We start from the raw sequence: 27,425 nt of genomic DNA on the forward strand, positions 1-27,425 counted from the left end.
CGAGACGGGTGGATCACGAGGTCAGGAGATCGAGACCATCCTGGCTAACACGGTGAAACCCCGTCTCTACTAAAATATACAAAAAAAAAAAAAATTAGCCGGGCGAGATGGCGGGCGCCTGTAGTCCCAGCTACTCGGGAGGCTGAGGCGAGAGAATGGCATCAACCCGGGAGGCGGAGCTTGCAGTGAGCTGAGATCTGGCCACTGCACTCCAGCCTGGGCGACAGAGCGAGACTCCGTCTCAAAAAAAAAACAAAACAAAACAAAACAAAAAAAAAAAAAATTATGAATATCAAAAGAAAGAGGCCAGACACAAAGAAAGTCACACCTAACACTGAAGAGGCAAAGCAAAGTTTGTCCCAACTATCTAAGTGTACGAATAACTATACTCTCTGGTTTCGTGGATGAGTGCCCTTTTTTGCATTGCTAGATAACAGAAGTAATACTACCAAGTGACTGCCTCTCCCTATCACACAACTGAAGACTATGTCAAGTTTGTGAAAAGGAAAAGATCTGGAGTTGAGTTTAAAGGAAGGTAGCAAATATGTTCAGTATCTTTTTCCTGTGTATAACTAGTTCAGTAAATTGGGTTATGTATCTTTAGAGCCATATGTAATTATTACATTTCATTGATTCCAAGATGCACAGGTTTTTAGCAACCACCTGTGAAATCAGATTTCATGCCACAATCTATGGTATCTTACAACTCTGTCTGCATGGTAGCACTGCTGGTGCAATTGTAAATTACTTGTCCATGTATGTATCTTGTGTTTATTCCTGGAGCCATTCTTAAAGCTCCTCAACATTTCAGCCTTTCAAATATTTAAAGGCATTTGGTGAGGGAAGGTGCATGTATACATATCCAGGCGATTGCCTGGAAACTTACTATTAACACCTTCTGGTAAGCACTAATATCAAAACATAAAATAGGTATCAGCTGTTTGGAAAAATATTCCCTGGGACAATAGTGAACACAACGCAACATCAGTTTAGAGCACTGAGTGTGAGAATGTACAGGAAAATAGACAGGAATGACTCTGATTAAAAAGGACAATGCCTATGAACAAGTTTTAGGAATTCTTTATCCAAATTAGGTCTCTTACGTTTTCCTTCAGGATTTCCAAACAATGCTATATATTTTTTAAGATGATTTTTAAACTTGCTATTGTATTTTCAGTAAAAGGAATAATAGTGTTAAGTAATAGGAAAATAATATACTGGTTAACTGACAGCATTTTTTGTTTCTTGGTTGCTTATTAAATAGTGTGTTGGATAATTTTTATCATCCAGATAATATCAGAAAAAGATTCTCTACAAACACTACACTACACACAAAGAAGGGCCATAGAATTACATATACCATTTAAAGATTGAGAGATTGGGGGAACAGACAGCACCGTGGGGCTCATTAAAAGATTCTGTAGCACAAGAAAAACGGAATAATGTTCTGAAGATGCATAGGAAAGGCGTAACAGTGACAATACTTTAGTACAGAAAGCAGATAAAATTCTCAGAAATCATCTTTTTTGTGGTTTCAGTACAATTAAAACATAAACCAAAGAAATAAGAACCGAGACATGTGATGGGAATTTTAAATGGCAGTATAACTTAAAATGGAAAGAGACCAAGCTGACTAAGGAAAGTTTGTGAGGAAACTGTGATAGTAGAATTAAAATCTGCCTGTAAGCACTGCAGAAAATCTAACCAATGATGTAAAAATATAAATAAAAAAATAGAGAAATGACTCCAGGATGCAAAAAACTAGAAGTCATTTTCCCTCATTCTCTCCAGCACCACATTTCTGGCCACGTTCCATTTTAGAGTTTAATGCTGCCCATGCTCTAAGTAGTAATGAATTTAACAACTTCTCCCTGTGGATGAATAACAGTTCAGAAAGACAATGTCTTGGGAAGTCTACACTGATGAACAGAAACTACACATAAACTATAACTAATTGTTATGGAAACTTTGGTCCAGGGGAAGTCGGACTTAGGAATGGAAATGTAGAATGAGTCTGCTAGGCAGAATCTAGGTCCTGGCATCAATGCATAAAATAAACCACTTCTACATCCACACTTTTGGTTACCTGAACCAATTATTTGCTCCTTTTCTTCAGTCAGTCAGGAACATTTTCTTTTTTCTGTCTTAGAGGTACCATTTCTAAATAAACTAAATCAATGCACCAAAACAAGTCATTTAATTTAATCAGACGCTGAAAGATGGTGACAGTTTATCATTTCAAGAATGGTTAAACCCAAGTCTAAAAAAATGTCAGTTCCCATTATATGTATTTAATACTGAGTTTAAAAAGTGAACACTTGATTTCATTTAAAATGCAGAAATCTGAAAGGTGAAGAACTTGAGAAAACAAAACCTTACTAATTCTCTGATTATTTAGCAAAGAAGTAGATGGACTCTTTCATTAATGCCTTTAATAATTAACAAAACAAACTTTTTATGAAAGGCTCTGCAGGATATAGTAGGAAGAACGGAGCTGTGTAAGTGGGAAGCAAAGTTCTGAGTTCTGAGTCTGTTTCTGTCACTTAGACTTTGCTCAAAAAAATGACCAGATAGATTTTTCGAGAGTATATCATTTTTTGCTTTTATCACAGGATTATAATTTCAAATTTACTATGTTAAAATAACATTAAATGAGTGGCCTAAATATCATCAGAAGCTATTCAGGATTCTGTAGAACATAATTTTCAGAAGCTTCAACACAAAAATAAACAGAGTAAGCTAACATTACTAAAATGGACTAATGAAAAAGGAAGCAGAGGAGAGGGAAAAAGAGGAAATATGTACATTACAGAATTCCTTGGAATAAAAAACAAATAGACAACATCCAAGAAATTAAAGACTAAATGGATTATTTGAAATCATAAAGAAAATGATGTAAGCCTACCTAATTAGCAGAAAAACTGAAAATCTATATAGCAAATTATAAAGCAGCAACTTCCTTAAAGAAAAAAAAACCCTACGGGAAATGCAATAAAATTGAGATGGAAACCATGAAGAGTGAAAAATATTACTTAATCTTTTCAGTCAGTCCATGATAGAGCTAGTAAAGAATAAGCATGCAAGGAATATAGAACCCTTGAGTAACAGAGAAGTTTCAGGAATAAAATATGGTAGAAATACATAGATATATGCATATATTTTATAAATATAAAGTACATAAAATGTAAAACCTTTATTTTAGTAAGTATATATGTGGTTGTGTATGTATACTTTTACGTTCTGTGGAAAATTAATAATGAATTAAGTAATAAAAATCCTTAATATATTTTAAAAAGTAAAATTAATTTTTAAATTTTTTTCTAATACAAGAAAAGCAGAAATTAATAACAAATTAGAAAACTGAACAGTTACAGAGGCCCTTACATCTGGCAGAGAAGGATGTATTTGTTTTGGTGTAGTCTCTTAACATCTTTTGTGTCATAGGAGAAACAAAATTCAAATATCAAGCTTGCTTGAAAAAAATCATTATGAAACAATTACCTAACTGGACTAATTGGATATAACAAAAATAAGGATCAGAGGAAAGTTCATAGCTTTAAATATTTACATTGGTAAATAAAAATGAATTTAAAAATTTTAACTAGTCTACAACTCAAAATAAACCTAGTTATGTTAAGTGAAACAAGCTAGACCCAAAAGACAAATACAATATGATCTCATTTATATACGTAATCTAAAATATTCAAATTAATAGAAGGAGAGTAGAATCATTATTGTCGGGGGCTCAGGGGAGAGGGCAGTGGGAAGGCGATGGGTACAAACTTTCAATTATGCAAGATAAAGAAGTCCTGGAGATCTCCTATGCAGCATCGCTCCTATAACTAATGTTATTATATTGTATATTTAACATTTACTAAGAGGATAGATCTTACCTTAAATGTTCTAACCAAAATGATAATAATGACAGTAGAGCAGGCAGGAATCAACTTTCAGGAGCAAAGAATACATTCATGACTTTGATGGTGGTAACAGTTTCACAGGTGTATGCTCATCACTGAGCTCACTGAGATGTATGTATTAACTATGTACAGCTTTTTGTATGTCACTACTACTTCAATAAAGTGATTTTTTAAAAAAAGTAGTGGAATCCTCTAGTGGGAAACATAATCACTGTGCATTTTATTATCTTAAGGAAACATTTTTTTCTAGATGTGACAGTGCCATTGTGGTTATGATTTTAAGGGGGTTCTTGTTTATACAAGCTGAAATGTTTAGAGAGGAAATTATATACTTCCTAGAATTTGCTTCAAACAAAGCATAGGAAGTGGAAGGATATGAAGAGGAAACAGGACCTAATGATGATACTCAATGGAGCAGCTGGGTGATACATGGTATATGTTATATTTTTCTATTTTTACAGATGTTTGATATTTTCCATAATAAAAAGTTTTTTAATGTAAAAAAGTAAAGCAGGAAGAAGAAATTAATATAAAAGTATAAATGAGTTCAAAACAGAAGAGGAATAAATCTAGTAAGTAATCTCAAAATAATAATAAATCTAGTGGATACAAAGGAAGCAAGGATTGTACTAGACCCCCAAAGCCACTTTCCTCTCATACATTCTAAGTTTGGTGGTCAAATCTGCCCTTGTGGAGTAAGCAATCTGTCAAGTCAAAAGTGTAAAGAAATAATGAAATATTTGCTTTACATGACATTAGCCAAAAATGACCCAGAGTATCCTTGCGATGCTACTGGTAAATACATATTTGCTTTATTTTTATTGAGTAGGCTACCTTAACAAAGTCCTGACTAGATTCTACAGCAGGAGCTAACTTAAACAGCATTACATAAAAAATAATGGCATCACTTTTTCCTATTTTCAAGCATATAGTGTCTGGATTTTACAAGTATCTGCTATTTCCTAATTGTCTTTTGCATATCAGTCTCCAAAACTAGGGGCTTTACGTAGTTTACTTCTCACTGCAAAACTCATTATAAAACCACTTTAGAAAAGTGGAAATTTCAGAAAAGTTAAGCTACTCATCTAAAGTCACACTATTAGTAATTCCAAAACGAGGTTTCTCAAGCTCTAAAGGGGTGTGTGTGTGTGTGTATGTGTGTGTTTTCTTTTTTCTTCAAGTAATTTCTTCACTTGAAACTAATTTTTGATGTAACTATTTTTAAAATCATTTATGACAGTGTTCTGTATAGGCATTTGTCACATGACATTTTCAGATAAATAGAATATTTAACAATCACAAGTCTCTTCACCACCCACATACATTAATGTGGATTTGGATTTATCAATCAAATATTATCTTCAAATGCCTATAGAAGGATCTTTCTCCTTATAATTGAAAAGACCATATTGCAGTTCTTCTAATTCTGAAACTAATACCAGAATAAAATTTCCAATGTTCCTGTATATAAAATTGTTCTTGTAGCATCTCTATGAAAACAAAACAAAATACAAGAGTTACATATAACTGTAAATGTGAACATACACTCTATATGTACTTGATTTCTGCTAATGGAACAACTGAACTATAATGATTACTGCTATCACTATTGTTAATCTTAGAATACCTCAAAAGTTAAAAAGTGATCTTCATATCATAAAATATCACAGAAGAGCACGTAAATTAAAACACAATAGAAACATTTGAATATAGATAAAAATATTACTAAGAATTTAATTTTAAAAATGAGAGAGTTGTTTTGACTAAATATTATCATCCAGAGTAAACTATGCACTAATTACTGAGATGTTATATAGTGAAATCTTTTGTTTAGTTCACATGTTATAAAGAAATAAGCATATTTAATGCTCATATAAGTATTTTTAATTACTAGCCAACATATTAATTATCAACTAAATGTTGGTGCTTTTTTTTTCACAAGTGGTAGAGATTGGAAGTCTTAGATACCACACCATATCCTGAATGACACCATGGTTATATTGCATTGTACAAAAGAAAGCTGATAAAGCTGATAATCTACATCTTAATGACATAGCCAATATGACTTTACAATACCTTTTTTTTTTTTTTTTTTTTTGAGATGGAGTCTCACTCTGTTGCCCAGGCTGGAGTGCAGTGGCGTGATCTCAGCTCACTGCAACCTCCACCTCCCGGGTTTACACCATTCTCCTACCTCAGCCTCCCGAGTAGCTGGGACTACAGGCACCCGCCACCACGCCCGGCTAATTTTTTGTGTTTTTTAGTAGAGACAGGGTTTCACCATGTTAGCCAGGATGGTCTCGATCTCCTGACTTTGTAATCCATCCGCCTCAGCTCCCAAAGTGCTGGGATTACAGGCGTGAGCCACTGCGCCTGGCCTTTACAATACATTTTTAAAACTTCCATTTATTGTGTATTCAGTAGTTATGCAAGTTGGACATATTACTTTACTCCTCTGAGCTTCAAATACATTGATAAAATGAATATAAAATGCATATCTCTTAGTACTGTTGCAAGAAATATATCCTATTCTATATTGTCATAGTCCATTCAGGCTACTTATAAAAATACCAAAAATTGGGTAGCTTATAAACTACATAAATTAATTTCCTAGTGTTACCGCTGTTCTTGAGGCTCAGACATCCAAGATTAAGGCATCAGCATGTTTGTTGTCTAGTGAAAACCAGCTTTCTAGTTCACTGATGCCACCTACTCACCACGTCCTCACATAATGGGAGGGGCGAGGCAACTCTTTGTGGCCTCTGTTATAAGGGCACTATTTCTATTCATGAGGTCTCTGTCCTCATGACCTAATTACCTCCCACCAGCTCCACCTCTTAATAGCATCACATTGGTGATTAGGTTTCAACATGTGAATTTGGGGAGTATACAAGCACTCAGACGATGGCATATAGCATAAATGTAAGGATTAGTGTGACATTCATACATATTAAGTAGGAAAGCTGAAATCTAAGCCCAGATTAGCTGACTTCAAACACCATTATGGAACCTCTCATTGATTAAGTGTGTCAACCAAATTGCTTGCTCTGTTTCATCTGTGTTGAGGTTTTCTCCAGAACTTTTTATATAATACAAAACGAATACAAAAAGAGAACATATTATTTTAAAGTTCTGATGTGTCCCAAGCCATAAATAGCAGGAATTATAAAACAAGTTTCTTAAACCAAGGAGGTTGACTGTGGAAAACTATATGAACCCAAAGTATGGCTGATATAATTGATCCCTTGTACTATGGCCTCTGTTGGGGAAAGGAGGAAGCCTAGAACCCAGAATAAAAGTGCCATGCCTTTTCAACCTCAGGCCTATAGGAAATATACTAGAACCTAGATAAAGGTAAGGCAGTTCAGATACTTTTGGTAGAAAGGCTAGAGTTCTCTACTAAATTGATGGTACCTACAATTGAATTTTTTCTATATGAGACTGAAGAGAAATCTGTCACCTTTAACCAAACACTGTATAATTTCTGTTTGAGAACAAATAAGTATTCTGGCAGAATAACATTGAACTACATGAAAACTGCATAATGTATGTGTAAAATAATTGAGAGAGTAAGACATTCAAGTCTAATTTAATCTTTCAATCAAGTTGGTATGTTTACCTCCTCTCTTGAATTCCTTCACTCATAGTATTTTGTTTACATATCTTCCAACACCGGTTTTGCTCTTAATTTTTCCATTACTTTCTTGTCTTGTTTTCTTCAAGAAATAAAAAGCTTTTTGAGAGTCAAAAATATTTCACTTATTTATAAATTTTATTTATGCACTGAACGAATACTCATTAAGAAATTACTATATGCAAGGAACAAAAATAAATGAAGATTGTAAAGACTCTCAGACCTATCTAATTCTATTGATCTACGAGTGAGTTAATTTTCCCAAAGAGAGAAGGTTAACTATAAGATAAGGTTTCTTAATCTGAAGAACTAATGAGATATATATATCATTGTTGAAACATCTTAACAATGTTTATGAGGGACTAGAACTCAATTAGTTTTAACAGATGAAAACAGGTTAGAGAGGTAACTCATCTTCAGATTTCACCTCTTCATGAAATTGCCCCTGTGAATATATTTTCTCAAGTAGCTCAAAGTGGCAATTTCTCATCTAATGTGTCATATCTGCATATTAAAATATTAATGGTCACATTTTTATCTTATTCATTTTATTATGGCATTTTTCCTTAAGAATCTACTCATGAGAGGAGGAAAAGTCTTACAGCCTCTATTCTAGCTATTGGCTTTACTCAGCCATATTACAATATGGCCAGAACCATAGATGAGTTTAAGCAACTTTTCTAGACTTGTAGGAAGACTTGCCAATAGTTGGTTGTCCTTCATAGAATCATGGGATGTGAGCTATGAAGCTATGGCCCCTCAAATGTTTTTATTCCTGCAGTTGTATGTATGATTTATGAGGTCATAGCCACAAACCTGAACTATCAGCTCCGGTTGTTGGGTCTCCCTTGCAGAAAGTAGATGATATGTGTCAACCTTTCATTTGTGTGTGCAGAGACTCATCTGTCTACACAGCACTCTGGGGCCTCTTCCTAGACTGCTGTTTTTAAGTGTCAGATAACTTTTCCCTGGGCACAGTCTCAAAACCCAACTTATGATGAACATTTCTAGCTAACACATCTCTGCCACTACTTTAGGCAGTTCACTGAGGTGGATCAATAAATCAATGAATCAATCAATCTATTTATCTATCTATCCGCTTTCACTGCTACAAATATATTAATGGTTATAATTTTCATATAGGACTATATAGACTTAAAATATTTTAGTGTCATTTAGAAACCTGAAGTGGAATCAGAAATGGGAAACTATGGGTAGGGGTTCTGATGAGTTGAAGACTGTCTGCTTAACCCTTTTCTATCTCTGTCTAAAGTTTAGTTCAATGAATGCAGAGTCCAGTGACCGTTATTGTCTAAAGAAAACTCCTCCAAATGAGAAATGTTCATACTTCCTGTGGATTCAGTTGCCATTTTTAAAAACGGGCTTCAATTAAAAGTACCATATTAAATCAGTCTTATAATGAATGAGAACCGGTGTTCAATATGAATTACTCAGAATGATATCAATCAAGAAAAATCAGATTAACATTTCATTGTATAGAAGACATGATAAAATCTCTATGACTTTAGGAGATATGATTGTAAGGCCATTTCTTCCATAAGGTCTTGATACGATGTCTGTAGAAGAGAGTTCCAAAAAGTTCTCTGTTGGGATCAAAATCTTATTTTATTCCATTTTGTCTCAAGGGCTTTCATTCCTTTTAACTCATAAATTTAAAATTAAAAATTGTATGATTCAGCTTATTATAATGTCTTTCTTTGGGAGAATTAATATAATTTCTTTCTACCTCCTTCTTGTACTATGTTTTAATGTTAAGAAATCTTAAATCGTTTCCTATTGTATAACATAAAACTCCTTAATATAGTGAATTACACACTCATTTTAAATATCAAACAGTTGTAGAATTAATCCCAAACCATTTTACATGGTAATAAGCCACATGTTTTTAATCATTCCACCTCTTTTAATCAGTGCATAGGCTCCCTGAATAATTATGTCTTGTAACGATGCAGGATAAATATACAGGACTTGCCATGTATTGGTTGTCTAGGATACCTGTATGACTTAATTATTCATAATGTATTGTAATGAAAAAAAAATCTACTCATGGATGGCAGCCCACAGTTATATGTAAATGTACTTCAACTATATAAAACATGAAATAAATTCTAAAGAGAAATGTAAATAATATAAAAAGGAGAATGTGTGGCATGTCATCCTTCTACTTTTTTGATTAAAATATTTGTGAATTTAATTATACTTATGTTTTTACCTTTATTAAATTATGACATCATCTACTATATTATGTCATTTGTTGCTAAATGAAGCTGGTTGTGGGGATATGCACACAATCACTTTATTTATTAAATCTATTGTAGTGAAACTGAATAAGAGATTTTATTACCAATCTCTTTCATTTTAATACAGAATTTAGTGAATATCAATATTAGAGAATGCATAATTGCTAATCTTTCTTAAAATAATAGACTCATTCATTAAGACAGCCTCCCCGCAATGGTTAGTTCTTTAATCATCGACATTGTCTAATTCTTTAGCAAGAAGCAAATCATATCTAGCTCTGTGGCTTTGGCCAACTATATGATGGGATCCTAACATAGTCTTGTACTGGATCAATTTAAGTTTGCATATTAAGTGTCTTCACAATATATTGATTACAGGAAAGATGGCTACACAAAGAGAAAACTAAAAGCACGCTGATGCTTGGTAAAAATTCTGACAACTAGCAAGCTGTTGAGACAAGATCAGAATGGGAAATGTACCAAAGAGTACTTACTGAAAGATGACAGGCAATTTAAAGTCTCTTGAATTAAGAATTATTGCAATGTGGCTAAAAATATATACAATATTGTATATACATTATCTATGAAACATGAGACTTTTCATTAGTTCTTAGTAAGCAATATTTCTGAGCATAAAAATTCTCTTCAAAAAGTACAGGTGCTGGGTGCAGTGCCTCGCACCTGTTATCTCAGCACTTTGGGAGTCCAAGGTGGGTGGATCACTTGAGGTCAGGAGTTCAAGACAAGGCTGCCCAACATAGAGAAACCCCATCTCTACAAAATATGTATATATATATATATACACACACACACACACACACACACATACATATATACACAAAAATTAGTCGGGCATGGTGGTGGGCACCTGTAGTCCCAGCTACTGGGGAGGCTACGGCAGGAGGATCACTTGAACCCCAGAGGCAGAATTTGCGGTGAGCTGAGATCATGCCACTGCACTCTAGCCTGGATGACAGAGTAAGACTGCACTGTCTCAAAAAAAAAAAGTACAAAAGGCAAAAGGAGGTAGTAGGCTGAATTATTCTGAAGAGTTTTATGTAACTCATAAATAGAGGTTTTTTTTTGGTTTTGGATTTTTGTGGATTCAAATGTTGAAATTTTAAAGAAAAATATATAGAAAGACTGAAGTATTGACTAAAGGTCAACCTCTTTTTTCCTTTAATTATTGGCTTCAACAATCAGTGTTGACAAACAAATGGAATAGGAAGCTACTTCTAGATCGAGAGTTTTGATGAATTTTAAACCATAATCTATGCAGAAGTCTTTATCATTTTGCCTGTCCCTCCCAAGAGAACAAATCTAAAACTCACTGCTCACTTCAGCATTTGTCTGGAGTAACTTTCTGCTATTGTTATTTGGCCAGACGGTAACTGAATATTGTAATACTGTGTATGTGTATATGCACACACCACACACATATACACAAACATAAATATGTGTTTATTCACACACACATATATATATACATCTAATAACCTGTTAGGAGAGAAAACCAAAAAGAATGTTTTTATAATGGAAAGCAATCAATAATTTTATTAGAATGTTTATTAAACCTAAGTTTAATATCTGTAGTATTTCAGTGGAGGAAAGTAAACAATATCATGACCAAAGAATCTTATACATCTTAAGACCTACCTAGCTCCACCATAGATAACATTCAAAGTGCCATGTAACTCCTACTTTTTACTTATCACTCTAGCAACCCTAATCCCCATATCTAAATGATGTTTTATTTTTTCATAGCCCAGTAGTTACTAAGAATATAAATGCTACTATATTAGAGACTTGTTTGACAATAAGAAGTAAAATATAAAGTATCACTCACTACAGACATTCTAAACAACTGTAACTTTTCTTATGATTTTGTTATGTAAAATTTTTAGCCTTTTATTTTTCTGCTACATCTTAAGAAATGCCTTGCCTTTCACAGGGCTTTGCACAAAATTACACATATGTAAAGACCATAAATTAAAAAGTGAACTTAATGAGAAGTAGCAATGCACATTGAGCAAGTGGTCTCTGAGGTATATGTGAAAATAATAACGCAAAAACAGATTTGTGACTCCTGAATTGTTCTCTTCACGGATCTGTTCTTAAAATAATCCTCACTAATTAGTATTAATAATTAAAAGAGATTTTAAAACAAGTCTGATAATTCTGAAAAGAAGTAAAATTGAAAATCCTACAAAAATAATAGCTAGAATAATAAAAGTCTTTTATAATTACTTAAAGCAATGTATTTCACTCTGCTTAGGTATATAAGAGAAACAGAGTCTGGACTCTCATATGTGCCTCATTGATTTGTACAACAAGCATTTAGAGTGTCTATACTATGTAGCATGCTTGCAGAAGGCCTACCCCAGCAACATGCACAATGATTAAAACTATAGGCCCAGAGTCAATACGCCCAGGTTCAGTTTTCATTTTATTACTAATTATCTGTGCAGCCCCAGGAACATTGCTATCCCTGACGTTCTATGTCTCAATTTAAATCCTGGAAAGCAGGTAATGATAATATCTGCTCATTCATATAGGAGGAATTCAACAAATATTTTCTGTTATTCTAAATATTAAATAAGATAAGGCATGTATATTTATTTTTCAAGACAGAGAAAGCACTTCATAAATAACAGCTATAAGGACAGGCCTATTCTTTTGGGGTTTGATTTTGTAAAAGTGGAAAATACAGCATAATACTGGCACAAAATTAACATAAGAACATAATTGGATGTCAAAGAAGATAAGGGAAATTAAGAAGGAAGCAGTGAGGTGACCAAGAGAATGTAGAATGACTTTCACTTATTTTAAGAAATTTGTAAAAATTTGAAAGTTGTAAAATTCACAAAAAAAAATAAGAAAAATCTTCTTGACATTGTTCTTGGCAATAATTTCCTAGATTTGATGTCAAAAGCATAGAACAAAAAAAAAAAAAAAAAAGGTAAGTAGTACTGCATGGACCTAAAAAGATTAACATAACAAAAGAAATAATAACAGATTAAATGGTGATCTGGAAAATGAAAAATATTTGCAAACCATCTGTTTGATAAAGAGTCAATGTCCTAAATATACAAATATTTCCTAAAATACTATAAAACCACAGCAACAATATTTTTAAAGGATTATTTGACTTGAATACAAAAAGGACTTAAACATTTTTGCAAAGAAGGCATACAAATGGGTCCAGGTGTATGAAGGGTGCTCAGCATCACTAATCATCAGGGGAATGCAGATAAAAACCATAATAAGATAACAACTCACACCATTTAGAATGTCTATTATTTAAAAAAAGAGAGAGAGAGAGATAACAAATGTTGACAAGGATATGGGAAAAATGGAGCCCTTGTGCACTACTGAAAGAAACATCGAATGTTGCAACCACTATAGAAAACAGTAAAAGTTACCTCAAAAATTTAAAAATAGAGCAATTATATGATCTAGAAATCCCACCTTTGTATATATAGCCAAACAAACTGAAATCAGGATCTCAACGATATCTGCATCTAAATATTCATTGCAGCATTATTCACAGCATATGTAAACAATCCAAATATCCACCCACAAATGAATGAAGAAAATGTAGTACATACATACAATAGAATATTTTTCAACCTTAAATAAAGAAGGAAATTTTACAATATGTGATAATATGGATGAACCTATAGGACATTATGCTAAGTGAAATAATCCAATCACAGAAGGATAAATATTGTTTGATTCCACCTACCATGACATATCTAAAACAGTCAAACTCAGGAGCAGAGAGCAAAATGTTAGCTACCAGGGACAGGGAGAAAAAGAAAAATATAAATTATTGCTCAATAGGTATAAAGTTTCAGTTATGAAAGATGGATACATGAAGATGGAGAAAAATATAAATTATTGCTCAATAGGTATAAAGTTTCAGTTATGAAAGATGGATATATGTTCTAGGACTCTGCTCTACAACATAGTACCTATAGTTAACAATATGATATTGTGTACTTTAAAATATATTAAGAAGATAGATTCCACATTAAGTATTCTTACTATGATGTGAGTGCAAAAGGAATTGCAGTTTTTGCATTGTTGGAATTTTCTGTTTTATGTTTTATATATTTTAAATAAATATGGTTATTTAATGCATCATTTTCATGGGTGTTTCTCACTTTATTTTTATTTTTGCTAATGACTTCTTACTTTCTGTTTAATTTTATGTTTATTTTAGAGAAAATGATGTTAGACAAAAAACAAATTCAAGCAATTTTCTTGTTCAAGTTCAAAATGGGTCATAAAGCAGCCAAGACAACTTGGAGCATCAACAATGCATTTGACACAGGAACTGCTAATGAATGTACAGTGCAGTGGTGATTTAAGAATTTTTGCAAAGGAGAGAAGACCCTTGAAGAGGAGGAGCGTAATGGTTGGTCATCGGAAGTTGACAACGACAAATTGAGAATACTCATCGCAACTGATCCTCTTACAACTACATGAGAAGTTGCCAAAGAACTCAGTGTCAACCATTCTACCGTTGTTGAGCATTTGGAGCAAATTGGAGAGGTGAAAAAGCTCCATAAATGGGTGTCCCATGAGCTGAACAAAAATTTTAAAAATCGTTGTTTTTGAAGCATTGTCTTCTCTTATTCTATGCAACAAGGAACCATTTCTCAATTGGATTGTGATATGTGATGAAAAGTAGATTTTATACAACAGGTGATGTCCAGCTCAGTGGTTTGGCCAAGAAGCTCCAAAGCACTTTCTAAAGCCAAACTTGCACCTAAAAAAAAGGTCATGGTGACTGTTTAGTGGTCTGCTATCAGTCTGATCCACTACTGCTTTCTGAATCCCAGCGAAACCATTACATCTGAGAAGTATGCTCAGCAAGTCGAAAAGATGCACTGAAAATTGCAATCCCTGCAGCCGGCATTGGTCAACAGAAAGGGCCCAATTCTCCACAACAATGCCTGACCACAGGTTGCACAACTAATACTTCAAAAATTGAACAAATTGGGCTAAAAGTTTTGCCTCATCTGCCATGTTCACCTGACTTCTTGCCAACCGACTACCATTTCTTCAAGCATCTCCAAAACTTTTTGCAGGGAAAACACGTCCACAACCAGCAGGATGCAGAAAATGCTTTCCAAGGGTTCGTGGAAACCCAAAGCATGGATTTTCATGCTACAGGAATAAACAAACTTATTTCTCATTGGCAAAAGTGTATTGATTGAAATGCTTCCTATTTTGATTAATAAAGATGGGTTTGGACCTAATTATAGTTATTTAAAATTCATGTTCCAAAATGGCAATTACTTTTGCACAGATGTACAAGAATACAGAAAATTTTTGTAGGTGATGGAGATGCTTAGTGCCTTGATTGTGGGATGTTACCATGGGTGTGCTTATATGTATACAAACTCACTGATATGCTTACATTAAATATGTATAAATTTTTGTATGTCAGTTATACTTCAATAAAGCAAAGAATAAAAAAACTAAAATTAAAAAAGAAAATAAAATATACGCCCTATTATAATGGATACCATGTCACAGAAGGACATTACTTACAAAACAATTCTGTCCAGGATAATTGCTTTATTGTAATGCTATTAATTTATTTCAACAAACAATTGTGGTATCTACTATATTCCAAGTGAAATCTTATAAAGATTCCACATACATAGTTAAAATTCTTTAGAATTCCTAATACATAGGTATACTGAGTGATGCTGGTATTGTACCAAAGTTATGTGAGGTGAGAAAAATGAAATATAGATTGATTACCATATATAAATTTTAATTTCCTCAACTATGAAGCATAGGTAGCCATCTTTTTTATAAAATTGTTTTGAAGCCTGAAGGAGATGCTACCTGTGGGAGTTCTCTTTAAATGATTTTAAAGAACTAAATAATTATATTATGCCATTTTATATCATACATTTCATATAGTAAGTGCTCAGTTAATGTTTGTGGAATCTATTGGTAAAAGGAAAAAGTTTTTTAAAAGACAAAAATCAAACGTGTAGTTTTAAATTCTTCTGGAAAAATCTGGGTGATAAAATATAGATAGATTATTTTACTTGAGAATGAGTTTCCTCCTGAGGAAATTATAGCACCTGCAGAGAAAGAGGCTTGTGCTAGTGGGGGAGGTAGACATTATGGCAGGTAATTGCAGGTGTCCTGACAGTTCCTGCTGATCTGACATCTTCTCAAAAGCTAGATTTACATAATGAAAAGACAAGAACCAGTGTTGCTTCTAATACGATAGTGACTTTTGCAATTCTATTTCAATTCAATTGTGGCACAAGACATATTTAATTATAATAGTGTTGAGATGACTAATGCCAGTAAAAGTAGATTTATGACAAACTACCTCATTACTTATTAGTAGGGAAGACAACAAAAAAAAGTTACTTTCTCACACATTTGGATTATATACTTAATGAAGAACCACCCATATATTTTAGTGCTAAAAATATAACAGAAATAATAGCTCTGCAAATTGAGTGAAATCCTCAATGTATAATGAAAATCTCAGGTAACCAATTTTATAATTGAAATTTGAAGTTAAAAGTACAAAAGACAATTTGCAATTTTGTGAGGCATATTTTACCAGAAAGAGATATTTGTGGATTCTCCATTTTACAAGTCTCTATGGAGATATAACATTGGTCTACATACTTCAGCATCATTATTTAAGTCTTAAGTCCAAAACCTTCGCACATATGGGTCTGCCTTTTAATTTTAAAAGCCACAAAGCATCCAAATGTTATCCTTTTTGTTCTCTGCATGGCAACACATCACTGCTTCTGTGTAAATCTTCTCATAATCCTTTGGCTCTTCTCTTACCTTCTACATATAATTCCTGTCCTGGTAATCTGGATCTTGTTCTTGCCCACATTCTTCAGATCTTCATTTCTACCACTCTTCTGTGGCTTTTCTATTTCTCTTCTTTCATTGCTCTTCCCCTTGCAACATTCAACCACTCATAGTTCTTTAATATATATATATTTTTAAATACCAAGTTATTTTTTTCTTTTTTCACATTTTTAGAGTATTTGGTCCCATTGTTCTTTTTTATTTGTTCTGCCTAATTCTGCTCCTACTGTGAGTGTGCCCAAGCATCTCACCCTTATATGAATATTCAATGTTGTTGCTTCAGGCTTTCTATTTAGGTGGATACCTACCAAATTTAGGCCTCCAGACTTGAGTTCTTATTTTTATTTCCATTCCTTATTGGCAGAATCCACTTACGACTAAAATATCTGATTAAAGCAGCCTGCATTAAATCTGTTGTATTACTGCTCACTTCAACTGGGTGCTCTCATATTCACGCATCTGGACACTCCTTTTAAATCACACTTTTGATTCAGTTTCAGCTTTTAAAAAAAACACATTTTAAGAAACCTCCATTAGAATGAGGGGACAAATTTGAACAGATACCAGAAAAGACTGTGAAAATGCACAGCATGGCAACATAGATAGCCACTTCCCCCCATTTTATTTCCCCAACCCAGAAAAAGGTAATCTGTCCAGGTTGCTGAATTTAAGGGGCTATGGCAAAGTCAGGCTTATGCTGAGTTTGTCACAATATCCAAGAAGTCTAACCTAAAGGAAGAATATGACACCATAGAAGAGGATCTCAACTTGAGTTAAAGGGCTAGAAGATGCTAGGCAAGTGCTTCCCAACACTTCTCTTCCCCTTGTAATCAGCGTAGCATTGTGCTTATAGCATTTGGGCTTCACTCAAGTGACTAAACTGAAGAACTGACAGGGTCTTGGAACCTGAGCAAGTGGGTCAGTTAAATACTTGAGATTAGAAGAGTAGAAAATGGTCCAGTGTTCACATAAACTCACAGATGGGGGGGGTGGGGGTTAAGTATTTCATCATGTTTTACTGCTTAGTAAGCCCAGAATAGATGGCAAAAAATATCAAGTAGGGAAGGAGCTCATCTTTACCTTATCTCTTCTGGCTAGCTTTTCATGAGTATGATTTGTCACAAACTAAGTCTGCAAATAGCCAGAGGAAAAAAATACTTGGTCAGTTTATTTAATTTCCTATATGATGTGTAGATTTCTTTGTAAAGAAAAAATTCTTTACTCTATAAACCAGTCACCCAGCATACTTAATCCCTTCTAGTGAGAAAGCACTCTATTTCCCAAGGCAAATCAATTTCCTCCTCGATTCTCGATATATTGCTTATTTGAGTTTAGCATAAACAGCTAGCTCTATCTCACAGGCTTGCCTTAACACATCGGTTCTAAATCCTGACAATATATTAGTTAGAATCAGTATGGACACTTTATAAAAAACACCAATGACTGAGCCCCATTGCCAGAAATTCTGTTTCAATTTTTCTAGGGTGCAATGGCCATTTTCCAAAACTCTCTAGGTCGTTTGAATGAACAGTCATAGTTTTCAAATCCCCCTGCTTTAAGCTTTGCTGCCTATAAAACCCCAAATCACACAGTGGCATCACAAAGCCAAAGCACAGTCCTATATTATTCCCTATGTTGTCCTAGCTCTTTGAAGTCTGGAGAAATCCTTTTTGGAACATAATTTATTCATTAAAACAATTTTTGAGCACTTTCCATATGTCATGCGTTGAGCTATGTACTTGGTATGGTATAAATGTTTGTGTACCCTGAAAATTTATATGTTAAAACCCCAAGGTAATTGTATTAAGAAATGGGAAATTTGGGAACTTTGGAAAGTTATTAGGTCATACAGGAAGAGCCCTCATAAAATGAGATAGCTGTCCTTATTAAATATTTCTTAGAGAGGCCCCTCACTTTTCCTATCTTGTGAGAACAGAGTGAGAAGATGTTATCTATGAACTAACCAGAAAAACAGACTTTGTTGGACATCAAAAAATTTGCCAATACCTTCATGTTATACTTTTTAGCGTCCCAAACTGTAAGAAATAAATTTATGTTGTTTATAAACTACTCATTTTATGCTATTTTGTTTACAAAAGCCCAAAAATGGACATTCAATTGACAGAAATCTCCCTAATAATCTCTTCCACTACAGTTTCCCTATTCAAAACTTGTATGTGCTTTGTAAAACAAGTTCAGATTTTTCTACTAGGTTTTCTCCTTTTTAATCTATTCCTTCCCATTTTTATTTAACTTTATTTCAGCAATACTCCCCAAAATGCCCATTAAATTCTTATCAGGGGAGTTGCTTTTAATCTTCCTGGAGGCCGGGCGCGGTGGCTCAAGCCTGTAATCCCAGCACTTTGGGAGGCCGAGACGGGCGGATCACAAGGTCAGGAGATCGAGACCACCCTGGCTAATACGGTGAAACCCCGTCTCTACTAAAGAATACAAAAAACTAGCCGGGCGACGAGGTGGGCGCCTGTAGTCTCAGCTACTTGGGAGGCGGAGGCAGGAGAATGGCATAAACCCGGGAGGCGGAGCTTGCAGTGAGCTGAGATCCGGCCACCGCACTCCAGCCTGGGCGACAGAGCCAGACTCCGTCTCAAAAAAAAAAAAAAATCTTCCTGGAAAATGTCGTGTTGATATCTATTACAAGATTAAAAATCTTATAAATGTCATCAAAAATCATGTCAATCATTCCAAAATTTGTGTTCCCTAGAGAATTCCTCATCAGTGTCCAAGACTTCAAACAGGTTACTCTTAATCAATTAAGGGAGGAAGAAATATATAAATGTTCATAGAATCTCAGTGTATGTAACCTTGGATCAATCTACAGTATAAAATTGAAGAAGAAATTTTAGGCAGTTATAGAAGAAATGTGGGCCCATATAATTTTTATTTCTCCTGAACTGGCTATAATTTATACAGAGAAATAGACAGTGATCATTTCCTTGTGAAGCTCCATACTGTTTGATAACCAGTCAAAAGTGTAAGCCTCATCAACAAAGGCGATCCTCAAGCAAAGAGCCAGAGTATTGTGCTGTCATTCAAATTTAAAATCTTTAGCCATTCATCAAGATAGCAGTGTAGGACATTTCTACCATTACTTTTCCACAGAAGCATCAATTATGACAAATACCCATGGGCAAGTGTACTTTTGTGGGAATCTAAGAGACTAGAAGATAAGTTTTAACACACCAATGGGAAAAATCTGAGAATAAAAGCATTGAAAAGGGTAGAAACCAAAATTTTATTTTACTCATATAATGCCTTCCCAAAGACAGCATAGTTTAGTGCCAAAAGTGACCCCCCCACCGACAGAGGATGATTGCTCCCACAGAGGAAAGCAATAGCACAAGAAATGAGTACCAGGCTTCCACAGCCATACAACACACTGCCCAAGAGATACACTTCTTTCTCATGCCATTCAGAAAATTAAGGTGAGTTGCAGGGGCCGGGAGCAGGGAGGAAAGGCTGCATACTCTAATAACTGCTCAACGAACTCCATCAAGAATGCTGATATAAGCCAGGAATGTCTTGCCTATGGACCCCACCCAAAATGACAATGGGCACCCCAAATAACCTCATGGGAGTTAAATTCCCACATAGAAGGCAGCCTATCAAGTGAGCCACTGTGGACAGCAAGTGCAAGTATCTCACACAGACAGCCAACTTAACCATGTGGAATTTCAAAAAGGCAAACAGTTGAACAATTCAGGGCACCACTCTATAAGAAAACAAACAGGTGCTCCCCGCATCTAATCAAGCTTTGCAAGATTGAGAGAAGCACAAAATTTAATCCCTCATTTCAAGATAAAACAAGAGGTATAGAGTGAGAACATCCATAGATGAAGTCTGAGAGAGCCCCAGAATCCCTAGATGGGCTGTTTGGTGAAGGTGTTTATCTTCTGAAGCCATTCATTAGACACAAGAGGGAGTGACTGCTCTTCAGCATAGAAATAGCAATGCACAATTTCAAGGAACATGAAAAAATAAAGGAAATATAAAATCACAAAAGAAAACAATAATATTCCAGTAACTGACTCTAAATAAATGAAAATTGATGGATTGTCTGACAAAGAATTCAAAATACTTGTATTAGGGTATCTTTGCAAGCTACAAGACAACACAGAAAAACAACTCAGTGAGATCTGAAAAAAAATGCATGAAGCAAAGGAGAAGTTCAATAAAAAGACAGAAATTATAAAGCAGAACCAAACAAATTCTGGAGCTAAAGAATACAACAAATGAAATGAAAAATACAATAGAGAGGATCAATAGAAGATGATCATTCAGAAGAAACTCTGTGTACTCAAATACAAGTTATTGTAAAATATTCAGTCAGAGGATTAAAAAAAAAAAAGAAGTGAGAAGGAATGAAGGAAGCCTACAGGGTTTATTGGATACCATCAAGGGAGCTAACATTCACATTAAATGAATCTAAGAAGGAAAATAGATGGAAAAATAGGCCAGAAAACGTATTTAAAGAAACAATCACTAAAAACTTCACTAATTTGCATACAAAGACAGTCAAGTATATAAAATTCAAAATCTTCTAAGGAGTTTAAATCCAGAGAAGACTTTATCAGGATACATTATAATCAAACTGTTAAAAATCAAAGACAAATAAATAATTTTGAAGGTCTTTATTAGCAAAAGTATAGAAGCTCATCACACACAAGGGAATATCCATAAGGCTATCAGTGGATTTCCTGGCAAAACTCTGCAGGCCAGAATAGAGTGGGATGATATATCAAAGTAATGAAAAGGAAAAAAGCTTGTCAACCAAAATTACTGTATCCAGAAAATCTGTCTTTCAGAAATGAAAGAGAAATAAAGACTTTCCCAGACAAACAAAAGATAAGAGTTCATCATCCCTCAACTTCTTTTACAAGAAATTGTAAAGGGATTTCTTCAAGTTGAAATAAAAAGAAGCTAATGAGTAACATGAAAACATATGTAAGTATAAAACTCTTTGGTAAAGGCAAGTATATTGTAAAATTCAGCATACTTTAATACCATAATAGTGGTATATAAGTCACCTATAGCTCTAGCATAAAGGTAAATAAAATTAAAAATAACTGTAGCCACAGCAATCTCTTAATGAATACACGATATAAAAATAAATAAATCAGAACATCAAAAACACAAAATGAAGGAGGGAAGTAAAAGGATATAATATAATTTGTGTCTGTGTCCCCACAGAAATCTCATATTTCATTGTAATCCCTAGTGTTAGAGATAGGGCCTGGTGGGTGGTGACTGGCTCATGGTGGTGTTTTCTTATGAATGTTGTACATCATCCCTTTGGTGTTGTTCTCATGATACTGAGTAAGTGAGTTCTCACGAGAGCTGGTCATTTAAAAGTGTGTGGTATCTCCCCCTTCTTACCTCTCTCCTTTGCCTACTCCACCTATGTAATGTGTGTGCTTCCCCTTTGCCTTCCACCATTATTTTAAGTTGCTTGAGTCCTCCTTAGAAGCTGAGCCAACATCATGCTTTCTGTACAGCCTGCAGAACTGTGAGCCAGTTACACCTTTTTTCTTAATAAATAGCCCAGCCTCGGGTATTTCCTTACAGCAGTGTGAAAACAGACAAATACAGTATAGTTTTGTATGCAAAGTTAGGTTACTATAAACTTAAGACAGATGACTTTAAACTATAAAAAATTATGTAAATCTCATGGTAGCCATAAAGAAAAAAAAACTCTCAGTAAATACACAAAATATAAAGGGAAACAAATCAAAGCATAATACTACACAAAAGTAACAAACCACAAATGAAAACAGCAAGAGAGGAATAATGAAACAAAGGAACTGCAAAATATACAGAAAACAATTTAACAAAATGGCAATAGTTAGTTCTTACCTATCCATAATAATTTCAAGTGCAAAGGATCATATTCTTTGATCAAAGATATAGGGTGGCTAAAAGGATGAAAAATTAAGACCCACCTATACAACTATATACTGCCTATGAGAGACTAACTTCAGCTTTAATGATATACATACAATGAAAGCAGAGGGATGGAAAAAGACATTTCATGCAAATGAAAGCCAAAAGAAAATGGGGTATCTATTATTTCAGAAACAATAGACTTTAAGTTAAAAACTTTCAAGAAAGACAAAGGATATCATTATACATTAATACAGAGGTCAATTTATCAAGAGGATATAACAATTATAAGTAAATATGCAACAAGGATAAGAACACCTAAATATGTTCAGCAAATATTAACAGAACTGAAAAGATAAATAGAAATAAATACAATAAAAGTAGGAAACTTCAATACTCAACTTTTAACAATGGATAGATTATCCATACAGAAAATCAATAAGGAAATATTGCACTTGAACTACACTTTAGACAAAATGGATCTAACAGATATATACAGAACATTTCATCCAACAGCAACAGAATACACATTCTTCTCAAATACACAGGGAGCATTCTCTGGAATAGATAACACATTACGCCACAAAACAAATTTTAATGAAATTATAAATATTGAAATCATACTAAGTAACTTTTCTAACAAATGTATGGGATTCAACTAAAGTAGAGAGAGAAGTTCAAAGCAATAAATGTTGACACAACAAAAAAAGAAAGATCTCAAATAATTTATACTCAATGAATTAAAAATAAGAATGAAGTGGCTGGGCAGTGGGTTTATTTCTGAAATTCCAGCAATTTTTCAGGCTGTGGCAGACAATTGCTTGAGGCCAGGATTTTGAGACTAATTGGAGCAACAGAGAAAGACACTGTCTCAAAAAAAAAGAAAAAGAAGGAAAGAGGAAAGAAAGAAGGAAAGAAAGAAGAAAGAAAGAAAGAAAGAAAGAAAGAAAGAAAGAAAGAAAGAAAGAAAGAAAGAAAGAAAGAAAGGAAAGACGGAAGGAAGGAAGGAAGGAAGGAAGGAAGGCAGGCAGGAAGGAAGGGGAAAAGAAGAGAAGAGAAGAGAAGAGAAGAGAAGAGAACAAACTAAGCCCACTAACTCCATGAATATAGATTGAAGGAAGTATTAAAAAATTAAGGCAGAACTAAGTGTAACAGAAACTACAATAGAATAGACAACAAAATCATGGGTTGGGTTTTTTAAAAGATAAAATTAACAAATCTTCAGCTACACTAAATGAAAAAGAGAGAAACCTCAAATAAATAAAATCAGAAATGTAAAAAAAGAAACATTGCATCCAAAACAATACAAAGCATAAAAAGAAACTGCTATGAACAAATACATGCTAACAATTTGAATAACCTAGACAAAAGGATAAATTTCTAGATACTTACAACTTACAAAGACAAAATCAGGAAGAAAGAGTAAATATGAACAGGCCGATAACAAGTAAGGTGATTGAAACAATGACAATCAAAACAATTATAAAATTCATATGGAACCAAAAGAGAGCCTAAATAACCAAAGCAATCCTAACGAAAAAGAACAAAGCTGGAGGTATCACATGATCCAACTTTAAATTATACTATAAGGGTATATATATGGTACATAGGGTACTGGTATCTTATAGTACCAGTACTATAAGGGTATATAGTACTGGTACAAAAATGGACACATAGACTCATGGAATCGAATAGAAAACTTAGAAATAAATCTGTGTACTTACAACCATCTGATCTTCAACAAGGCCAACAAAAACAAGCAATAGAGAAAGGATTCCTTATTTAATAAATGGTGCTGGGATAACTGGCTACCCATAGCAGAAGAATGAAACCGGACGTTACAGTTCACCATATACAAAACATTTTTCAATATGGTTTAATGATTTAAGTGTAATACATCAAACTATAGAAACTCTAGAAGAAAACTTATGGCTTGGCAACAAATTTTTGGCTAAGTTCCCCAAAGCAATTGCAACAACAAAAACATTGATGAGTGGGACCTGCTTGTGCATAGAAAAGAAATTATCAATAGTGTAAATATACAATCTACAGGATGGGAGAAATTTTTGCAAACTATGCATCTGAAAAAGATCTAATATCCAGAATATAAGAGACACTTAAAAAAATCAACAAGCAAAGAACATTAAAATATGGGCAAAGGACATGAACAGACACTTTTCAAAAGAAGACATACAAGTGGCCAACAAACATATGAAAAAATGCATATCATTACTAATTATTAGAGAAAGGCAAATCTAAACCACAAAGTGGTAGCATTTCACACCAGTCAGAATGGCTACTATTAAAAAGTTAAAAAAAAAAAAAAAAAAGAGAGACTGTGGAGTAAGGGGAATGCTTATCTACTCTTGGCAGAAATTTAAATTAGTTCAGTCACCGTGGAAAACAGTTTGGAGATTTCTCAAAGAACTTAAGAGTGGAGCAAGATGGCCGAATAGGAACAGCTTCAGTCTCCAACTCCCAGTACGAGCGACACAGAAGACCGGTGATTTCTGCATTTTCAACAGAGGTACTGGGGTCATCTCACTAGGGAGTGCCGGACAATCGGTGCTGGTCAGCTGCTGCGGCCCGACCAGCGAGAACTGAAGCAGGGAGAGGCATCACCTCACCTGGGACGTGCAAGGGGGAAGGGAATCCCTTTTCCTAGCCAGGGGAACTGAGACACACAACACCTGGAAAATCGGGTAACTCCCACCCCAATACTGCGCTTTAAACAAATGGGCACAGCAGGAGATTATATCCCACACCTCCCACGGCCGCGGAGCCTCCCTCATTGTTAGCACAGCGGTCTGCGATCTAACCGCAAGGCAGCAGCGAGGCTGGGGGAGGGGCGCCCGCCATTGCTGAGGCTTAAGTAGGTAAACAAAGCTGCTGGGAAGCTCGAACTGGGTGGAGCTCACAGCAGCTCAAGGAAACCTGCCTGTCTCTGTAGACTCCACCTCTGGGGACAGGGCAACAGCTAAAAAACAACAGGAGAAGCAGCAGAAACCTCTGCAGATGCAAACGACTCTGTCTGACAGCTTTGAACAGGGCAGTGGATCTCCCCACACAGAGGTTGAGATCTGAGAAGGGACAGAATGCCTGCTCAAGTGGGTCCCTGACCCCTGAGTAGCCTAAATGGGAGACATCCCCCACTAGGGGCAGTCTGACACCCCACACCTCACAGGGTGGAGTACACCCCTGATAGGAAGCTTCCAAAGTAAGAATCAGACAGGTACACTCGCTGTTCAGCAATATTCAATCTTCTGCAACCTCTGCTGCTGATACCTAGGCAAACAGGGCCTGGAGTGGACCTCAAGCAATCTCCAACAGACCTGCAGCTGAGGGTCCTGACTGTTAGAAGAAAAACTATCAAGCAGGAAGGACACCTATACCAAAACCCCATCAATACATCACCATCATCAAAGACCAGAGGCAGATAAAACCACAAAGATGGGGAAAAAACAGGGTAGAAAAGCTGGAAATTGAAAAAATAAGAGCACATCTCCCCCTGCAAAGGAGCGCAGCTCATCGTCAGCAATGGATCGAAGCTGGTCAGAGAATGACTTTGACGAGATGAGAGAAGAAGGCTTCAGTCCATCAAACTTCTCAGAGCTAAAGGAGGAATTACGTACCCAGCGCAAAGAAACTAAAAATCTTGAAAAAAGAGTGGAAGAATTGACAGCTAGAATAATTAATGCAGAGAAGGTCATAAACAAAATGACAGAGATGAAAACCATGACACGAGAAATACATGACAGATGCACAAGCTTCAGTAACCAACTCGATCAACTGGAAGAAAGAGTATCAGCAATTGAGGATCAAATGAATGAAACAAAGCGAGAAGAGAAACCAAAAGAAAAAAGAAGAAAAAGAAATGAACAAAGCCTGCAAGAAGTATGGGATTATGTAAAAACACCAAATTTACATCTGATTGGGGTGCCTGAAAGTGAGGGGGAAAATGGAACCAAGTTGGAAAACACTCTTCAGGATATCATCCAGGAGAACTTCCCCAACCTAGTACGGCAGGCCAACATTCAAATTCAGGAAATACAGAGAACGCCACAAAGATATTCCTCCAGAAGAGCAACTCCAAGACACATAATTGCCAGATTCACCAAAGTTGAAATGAAGGAAAAAATCTTAAGGGCAGCCAGAGAGAAAGGTCGAGTTACCCACAAAGGGAAGCCCATCAGACTAACAGCATATCTCTCAGCAGAAACTCTACAAGCCAGAAGAGAGTGGGGGCCAATATTCAACGTTCTTAAAGAAAAGAATTTTAAACCCAAAATTTCATATCCAGCCAAACTAAGTTTCATCAGTGAAGGAGAAATAAAATCCTTTACAGATAAGCAAATGCTTAGAGATTTTGTCACCACCAGGCCTGCCTTACAAGAGACCCTGAAGGAAGCCCTAAACATGGAAAGGAACAACCGGTACCAGCCATTGCAAAAACATGCCAAAATGTAAAGACCATCAAGGCTAGGAAGAAACTGCATCAACTAACGAGCAAAAAAACCAGTTAATATCATAATGGCAGGATCAAGTTCACACATAACAATATTAACCTTAAATGTTAATGGACTAAATGCTCCAATTAAAAGACACAGACTGGCAAACTGGAGAAAGAGTCAAGACCCATCAGTCTGTTGTATTCAGGAGACCCATCTCACATGCAGAGACATACATAGGCTCAAAATAAAGGGATGGAGGAAGATCTACCAAGCAAATGGAGAACAAAAAAAAGTAGGGGTTGCAATCCTAGTCTCTGATAAAACAGACTTTAAACCATCAAAGATCAAAAGAGACAAAGAAGGCCATTACATAATAGTAAAGGGATCA

Source organism: Trachypithecus francoisi, unplaced genomic scaffold (genome assembly GCF_009764315.1).
Source record: "Trachypithecus francoisi isolate TF-2019V2 unplaced genomic scaffold, Tfra_2.0 Lachesis_group7, whole genome shotgun sequence".
In the NCBI taxonomy this organism is placed as follows: Eukaryota; Metazoa; Chordata; class Mammalia; order Primates; family Cercopithecidae; genus Trachypithecus; species Trachypithecus francoisi.